Here is a 9,176-nt window from a genome sequence, read left to right as displayed (position 1 = left end):
TTACTTATATAATAAATTAATATAGTTTCTGTGGGAGATTTTCTAACCGACAACCACCACTATGAGCCTAAGTGGTGATACAAAGTCTTGCCCACACTGCCAGAACTGCCCTATACTTTGCCGTCATATAGAATGCTTAACTTAGTGGATCCACTAGTCTATGCTAAAAGCATCTTAAGGAGTAATCTAAAAAGTATGATCCTTCACTACCCATCTACATGGTTTATGGAGACTTGAGTTAATATGAACTTGCATCCCCATATCGGTGCCCAATACTACTCCCAAAATATACTTAGCTCATATGTTTATAAAAATAAAACTCTTTCTTTGAATTGAGATAATTACTCAAAACTTAGCTTAAAAGCTCTCTTGGAATCGATGTTCCCTTTTCTTGCTCAAATGTGAAAACATTTATAAACTCTTTGGGAATACTTAGTTCCGTTATAGCTTTTTGAGAAATGGACTCAACTTTTTACTCTTTGCTTGACTTGAAACTTTTAGTCTTAAAACAAAGTTAGAACATTTGTAAAAGACTTCTTAAAATGAGGTTCATGCCGAATTATGGACGTGAACGACTCAATGCAAGGTTTTCAATAACCATAGATAGAACTCAAATACTTGGAACTCAAGAACTTCAATAATACTACTCACTTCAAGAATGCTCAACTCAGAGGGTTCATGCGGAATTTATGCTCATGAACTACTCAACTAAAGGACTTAAAGATACTTCTCATCTCAAGATTGTTCGACTTATAATGTTCATGCGGAGTTATGGGCATGAACAACTCAACTCATGGACTTCATGGGTAATAGGTAATAGTCCCATGATTAGGATTATAATCTCAAATGGGTTATAAACTCAATACTTAAGACTTAGGACATGGAGATATTACTCCTCTCATAGATACTTAACTTATAAAGTTCAAGCGGAATTTATGGGTATGAATGACTTGACTCGAAGGTCTACAAACTACATTATGGAACTCATGTATACAACTCTTCTCTTTCTTTTACTTACTTCCACTTAACTCAAATCGATGATGGATCTCAAAGGATGCATAATTAAACTCAAAGGCTTTCTTGAACTTTACTCTTAACTCTCTCTTGAATATGAATTATGAATTCAAGAGTTATGGTTCATGATATGAAGGATCTCGTGATGAAAAAGTAGACTCATGAGTACATTCTCCTTATTCTCATACTCACTTGCTCGAGTCTTGAAACAAGTTACTAGAAGTTGTAGAAGACTCCTCAAAGGGACTTTTTTAGAATGTTCGAAAGAATTCTCAAGACTTAACTCTTAACTCTACCTTTAATTTGAATTATGAATTCAAGGTTATGATCATGTTATGAATGATTTTAGGTGTTTAGAAGTAGCCTAGAGTAGTTAGAATCGAAAAGGAGTGAATGTGCACTTTAAACGAACTCAAACGGGGTAAACGGCGACAAATTAGAGGGGCAGGAGACCCTGATGCAATGGGTGGCGCGGAGTGCCAGCCCCTAACATTCAGAGGAGGGTTTGGGGTGCTCTGGTAGGCGCATCGCACCAGTCCCCTAACCCAGAAAATTTGACGAACTTAATTTGCTCGTTTTCTCACCCTAACTGGCCTAGAATCGAACGGTTTCTTCCTCAATCACTTAGAATCAATTACTTAACATAGGTGCACTATAATCTACTCAATACATCCCTTAAAACAATCACTTTGACCTCAAGAAATCATCCAAAACCCAACACAACAAGATTTAGAATGAACTTTAAGAACACCTATCAAGAACTCTAATCTTTCAACTTCAAGAATGAAATTTGTGCTGAAAATAACATGTTTGGCGTATGGGTGAACAAACCCAACACTATAGAGGCTTACATACCTCTTAGGGATTAAATCCATGGCGAAAATCTTCAAGAAGATGCAAGAATCTCGACGAACGCTTGATCCTCTCCTCTTTTCTCCTCTTTTCTCTTCTTTTCTCTTCTTGAACTCTCAACTAAAACCCTAGGCTAATTTAGGATTATAAAACTGAACCCAATAGGATTAGACCCTTAAAACCTTACTAAAAATGAATTAAATCTGATTGGATAAGGAAAAGACCAAAATACCCTTTACTATTTCCGGCTAACTTTCTTTAACTGGACAACCTAACTTCAAAAGGCCATATCTCACTCATCCAAACTCGAAACTTAGCAAACTTGGTGGCGTTGGAAAGATAATTCAAAGGTATTTCCTACGGTATTTGGTAGCACACCTAACTCATCCTGATCTAGGAGTTATGGTCATTTGAAGTCAACCCAAAACTCATAACTGAAGCATAACTTGCAAAATTTCAGATTTTGCTATATCCAATTTAATTCCTTTTGGAACTCAAGGTGCTACATCTATTGACCTTAACACTTAAGAAATTTTAATTCCTCGGTAAAATCCTACTCACAATGAAGGATGGTTCAAGTCTTAGCTCAAAAAATTTATGAGGTGTTACAAAGAATATGATGATGCAGAGTTACGAGTGTCAATATTTGGTTTGAATACAAGTTACGATAAAATTAGCTATGTTAGAATTAGTTATTCTGATATAATTTCTTAATGAATGCATTACATAATTTCTATGAATAAATTGTTTGTTTATAAAAATACATTTCATAAGTGTAAAAGATGTATAAGTGATGTATACAAGGATTTTGAAGGGATAATTTTATCGTTTTAACTATTTTATTTCGAAACAAGTTATTTAGGATTATTTTTCTATTCAAAGACCGAAATAACTTATCTCAGTACTAATTATTAATTCTAAAATAAGTTATTGTAGAATTATCTTTCTTTATCCATCATATCAACCGTGTCCAAGTGTTAACTGAAAAGGTGGTGGAATTTTTTTGACCATCGTTTTCCATAAGTCTGTTTCTTTGCATTGAACACTTCAACTTAGCTATTGAAGCAAAAGTTGGATGAGAGACTAAGCCAACATATTTTTTGAAAAAATAAAGTCTTTATCATCATGCGAAGCAATAATCTAGATTTTGGGTTGCCAAATATTATTTAGATTTGATAGACTATAAAAAAAAGGGTGAAAAATCATCATTGTCAATGGAATGAGTATCAAGTACAAAATCGAAATTGAATAATGTCCACATGCTCTATGGTATCAAGTATAACTTAAATTAAATTATTATATAGAGCCATCCATTTTCTACGAATTGAAGTGGACATTATGTTGACGCAAGTGTGAATATTGAAAAGCTATGGACCTTATGATCGTTGTGGGAAGTAAATAAGAGAGATTTATAGATAAGATTTGAATTTTGAAAAGAATATTGACAGCCATTTGGATGCAGGATCTTTTTATTATTCTAATTTTATATATATATATATATATATATATATATATATATTTAAGAAGAATGAAGTATTGAAAACACTTTTGAACTTGGCGTAAAAATTATTAGATTTGTTTCCAAACTATTGACAACCTCAAAAATATTTCTTTACTTGACTAACTAAATTTAGATACACCCCGGATATGTCATATGACATATATAGCAAGTGGCCACGAATTCTTGTAGAAGCATGAGACTCTTAATAAAAAGCCGAAAGAAGTGTTGAAAATACCCCTAAACTTGATGAAAAATTAGAGGTATATTTCACTCGTGTTGCAAGATTAGGGATGTGTTGAAGTTTAGTTAGTCAAGTAAATTAAAGGTGTATTTTTAAGATTGTTAATAGTTCAAAAATAAAATTAATAATTTGCATTTAGTTTGGAAGTGTTTTCAATACTTCTCTCATTTAAGAATATATGGGAAGATTTTTCAAAATGTTGAATGATTTACATGGAAATGTAATAATAAGTGTTCAGCATTCGGTCATTTTGCATTTTTCTCTATACAATATATGCTAATTTGAAAATATCAAAATTTGACCATTTTTTACACTAAGTTTAAAAAATTAATTTCTCAAAGATATTATCATTAGAAATATTTCCCTCGATGCAAATATATCTCTCAAAATTTAACAGGCTCTTCTAATATAAAATTAAAAGTATATATTAAAAATTCATTGGGAGTTTGGGACGGCAATGCGTAGTGGCTCCACGTCTAAACAACCAACCTTAGATGCTTAACTGCATTCGAATGCGAACTTGTAGCCTCCTATTGAGTGTTCATCTTGCACGAAACTTGATTCTCTGTTCATTACAAATTGAGTTTGCTTCACACATTATATATGTGAAAAACTAGTCTTCACTCATATTTTATATTTAATTATAGGTCTTCGATGACAATTCAGTATTAATGGCAGAACAAAAAATTTCATGAAGGGTGTCCAAGAATCGTATAGGAAAAAAATAATTAACGAATGGATGCACTAAAATTTTATAAATTAAACTAAGTAATATAAATAATAATTATTTTTTATTAAAAAATAGGGAGAAGGTATAACATTCCCCTAAACTACGATCGAAATTTCAGAGACACACTTTAACTAAACTAAGGTCTTATTATCCCCGAACTCATTTTTTTTGTAATTATGTGCACCTTTTTGCCTTACTATACAAAAATTTGGTGAGATTTTACTGTATACGAAAATTTTGCATATCTATCGGGAGATTAATTAAATATATGTAATATTTGGCAAACACTTAACTCCTTGAGGAGACTCCGTACACTAGATACCATTACAATTTATGGTGGCCCCAAATATGTATTTTTGCTTGTACCCGAACTTTTATTCTTCAATTTACGTAAATAAATAAAATTTTATATTATACGTGGACGCATACATTAATGTATATGCTACGTTTTGAAAAATTTATTTGCTAGGTCGTTATTTTTCACATAAAAGACATTAATGTCACTGCTTATAATTTTTTTCTTTTTTAATTATCAAAGAATCTTAATTAATCGATAATAGTAAGATGGTTTATTAAGAGATATATTTATAGACTATATCACAATAATTATCTAATACATGTCCTGACTCCTGATGGTATAACTAAACATAAAACATAAACACAAAACAGGTATAGTAGTAAACATTTGAATTTTGGAAAGGAATAAAAGCATTTTGATGCTGGATCTTTTAAAAAATAAAAATGAAAATAACGTAAAATCAGAAATAGCAGCAAACATTTAATTCTGGAACGATAAAAAACCATTTTGCTGCTGGAATATTTTTTTCTTTATGTAACGTAAAATCAGATATATATAGTAATAACAACTTATTATAACTATTTAATTTATTTTATTAGGCAAAATAACAAAGTCAATGAGTATGTGTACGCTAATATCTCAATGGTTACTCAATGTAGAATAGTTCAGTCACTCAATTTTATTTTATTGCTCATTTAATTAGACAATATACTTAGAAAATTACTTAATTTTACTCTCTAACGCAAAAATCATTCAACTACTGTTTTTTCACCCGTAAAATCGTTAAAATTGGTTAAGAAAAAAAAAAGGATAAGGAAGGTAGGCTAACAAGAATGTTAGCGACTGAAACCACCTATTAGGAGTTAGGACTAACGTGGCAGCAAAATTCTTTAGTCATTGGACCTAATTTAAGTAAACTAAATTTCTCCTCCTTTTGTTTGTGATAAAGATTAACCGTTCAATTTTTACTAAGATTTAATTTTTATTTTAAATTATTTTTGTAATTTTTACTATGTAATAAAATTATTAATTTTCTTTATTATAAATAGAGCTGTCAAAATAGGCTTAGTTCATGGGATGGGCTCAATTCAACCCGTCATTACAGTAGAATTGGAATATGATTTTTTAAGCTCATTTAAAACTAAGGCTTATAAGTCCGATCCATATAAGCATCTAGCTCTTAAGGTTTGATCAGGGTTGGGCCGAGGTTGTCTCATGAGACAAAACTATTTATTTAAGGGTAACTTACAAAAAGTTCACTAATGTATGAGCTAATTATGTAGATGCACGTTATGTTGTAAATTACGAATCTTATGAGATTTTGGTGCGCTCAAATATATGGACTCAAAACTGTAACGACCGGGTTCCGTCGTTATAGAAAAGCCAATGGGGAAAAATTTGAGGGCCGGAAAACTTTTTCGTAGTATCTTGAAATTTCCCAACCTATCCCAAATTTGGAAGAAATCGGAGTCCTCAAAGCGTAAAGAAATCTGGTAGCAATCGGGTGACTTAATTATGAATTTGATTACATGAGGTGTTAGATAACTTGTTAAGGAATCCGTACGACTTTACAAAATTGAATTTGGGTGAGTAGAACTCCCGTAATCGATCTTAGCGTAAAGGGTATTTTCTGAGCGTTGTGGGTTAGAGGTGTGTTGTGAAATTGGGATTTGGAAATTCTTGAAATAGCTCATTGGTTCGAGAATCCCTCCCTGGCGGGGATTTCTGCCGCTTTGGCGGGGTAATGGCCGTTGTGGCGGGCAAGATGCGAATTAAAGACGTTAATAAACCCCTAAACAACCTCATTATGCACTTTTAAAATTTCAGAGCTAAGGAATGAACCCCAAGCGACTTCTACCCATTTTTCACCATTCTTGAGGCTAAAGGTAAGCTTTTCATTCCCCGATCCATTTTTCGATTCGTAAAACGTAATAGTATGGGTTAATAATGATGGGGAAGGGTTATGTGATAGATTTTATGGTGGAAACAACCCTAAATTGGATAATTAGGATCATGTGTTTGATCTAGGGTTCATAGAATTGTTAGTAATCTGGGTAATTAGTGATTGTTTATTGATTCCCGTATTATATTGATTGTTTGTAGACCAAGAACAAGCGGAACGAATCCGGAAAGGGAATGATCAAGTTTCTTAGGGTTTCAAGCTTGTTTCGAGGTAGGTGGTGGTTATGATTCTATGATTGTGCGATGTATTATTGTTATTGCTTCATTATGATGCATGTATGTATGTGAATGTTGCATTGTTAATTCACACTTGTGGTAAATGAGATAGATGAATGATTATATGCCATGAATCACTTTTGAATGTATGACTTGAAAGTATACTTGTGTTTGTGATTGTGGTGTGATGGATAGGATTGCCACATTTTGGCATAACTAACTTGGATCGGATTGCCACGTTCCGGCATAACTATGGGATTGGGTACCACATTTCCGGTGCACTAACAGTTTGGGTTTGGGTTCCATGAGAGGACCAACTACTTGTGATAAATGTGAAATTGTTAAAGTATGTGATATTCAATATTGTATATGTTAGATATATTGCATGATTATATTGTTGTAATTAACTTGTTTATGTTGCACTTAGTGGGATAACCGCGTGATCCTACTAGTACACGGTGGTTGTGTACTGATACTGCACTTGCTCTTATTTTTGTTGAGTACAAGGCATCTTCTGGCGGCTATTGACATACCTCACTTAGAAGATCTGTGATCGTTGCTTTCGCATTCAAGGGTGAGCTAGCATATTCTGGGTTGCCATGGAATTCTCTTCCGTCTATGTCCACTATTTTCGAACTTAGACATTTGCTTTAGCTAGTTGTTAGTTCATTAGATTGAGGTTGTATCCCTTCTTGTTTTAGACTTGGTTATTGTTTAGTAGTTTTGGTACATTGACTTTCAGGTTCTAGGTTGTTACTTCCACATTTGTTTAGTCAGTTCTTTAGAATCCTTGGTGAAGTGTATGGAAACTTCTTACTTAGTTTATTTAACTTGGTTCCGTAACTTAAATGCCTTAGTTATTATTTTAGTTTCTTGGGTTTTAGTTGTAGTAGTGGTTCTCCCATTGGAGAGTTAGTGTGGGTGTCAATCACGACGGTCGGAGTAGTGACAAAGTTGGTATCAGAGCCTAGGTTCTTTTATCTCGATGTACCGAAACGAGTCTAATAGAGTCTCGCGGAACGGTACGGGGACGCCTTTACTTTTCTTCGAGAGGCTATAGGACTTTAGGAAATCTCTCTATTTTTTCTCTTGTCTCCTTCGTGCTATAACTTGATTCCAATTGGTATCTGTTGATTAGAATTGGTATCTAACCTCATTTACTCTTCTGTCCGTAGATAGTTAACACTAGATTCATTGGTGTTCGTCCCGTATCTCTTATCAATGCTCTAGCTGAGGAACCTGCAGCGAGAGGTCGCGATCGAGGCAGCGATAGAGGAAGAGCTAGAGGAAGAAGTTATGGAAGAGTAGCACCTATTGGGAATGAGGTACCGGTTGACAATGTTCCCTAAAATGAGGCGCCGCCAGTCCATAATGAGGGGATAGACAAGGATATCGAGGTTGGAGATGTTGAGGAAATTGGACAAGAGGAAGAGGTGCTAGCGGAGACTACGGTTGTTCCTCCCTTGGATCCATTGTTAGCGAAGCAGATCATGTCATTCTTGAAAGGGTTGGCTGGTCTTGGAGTGCTCCCATCTACTCAAGTTCATGCTAATCCTCCTGTTGCTAGCACTGCGCCCAAGACGGGTGGAAATGTAAGTACTAATGCTTTCTTCTGTCCTTTGTTGGGTTCCGTTATGACCGGTAATGACCATGACATGTTGACTAAGTTTCTGAAGCTTAAGCCTCCGGTGTTTCTTGGTTCTGAGAGTGAGGATGCTTATGAGTTTATCTTAAACTGTTATGAGAGGTTGCATAAATTGGGTATTGTTCACCAATATGGGGTTGAGTTCGTGTCTTTCCAACTTCAAGATGAGGCTAAGCAATGGTGGAGAGCTTATATAGAGTGCCTATCTTCTACTTTACCTCCACTTACTTGGACTCAATTTAATGCTTTGTTTCTAGAAAAATATGTATCTAGAACTTTGAGGGATCGCAAGAAGGATGAGTTTATAGCCTTAGAGCAAGGTGGTATGTCTGTGGCTGCTTCTGAGGCCAAGTTCCATGCTTATTCTAGATATGCTACGCAGTTGGTGACTACAGAGGAGGAGAGGATCCGGTTACTCATTAGGGGACTGAATTTTGAGTTGCAAATATTATCTGTTCATATGACTTCTACAGGGAGAAGCTTTAGTGAAGTGCAAATTATGTTAAGAAACAGGAAGGGGTGATGAGAGACGTTTAGGCTAAGGCGTTGGCTAAGAGAGACAAGAATTCTGGTAATTTTCAGGGCTCTTATGCTAGAGGATTCGGTCGACCAACGCTGGCAACCAAGCCAATTCAGTCTGCTATGCCCGCCTCTAGAGGTAACTAGTCGGGAACTCCATCTTATAATTTTCAGGATAGCCAGGGGGTCGCGCCTTCG

Source organism: Solanum stenotomum, chromosome 10 (assembly GCF_019186545.1).
Source record: "Solanum stenotomum isolate F172 chromosome 10, ASM1918654v1, whole genome shotgun sequence".
Classification (NCBI taxonomy): domain Eukaryota; kingdom Viridiplantae; phylum Streptophyta; class Magnoliopsida; order Solanales; family Solanaceae; genus Solanum; species Solanum stenotomum.
The sequence above is the reverse complement of the archived record's forward strand: the minus strand, read 5'-3'. Positions refer to the sequence as shown.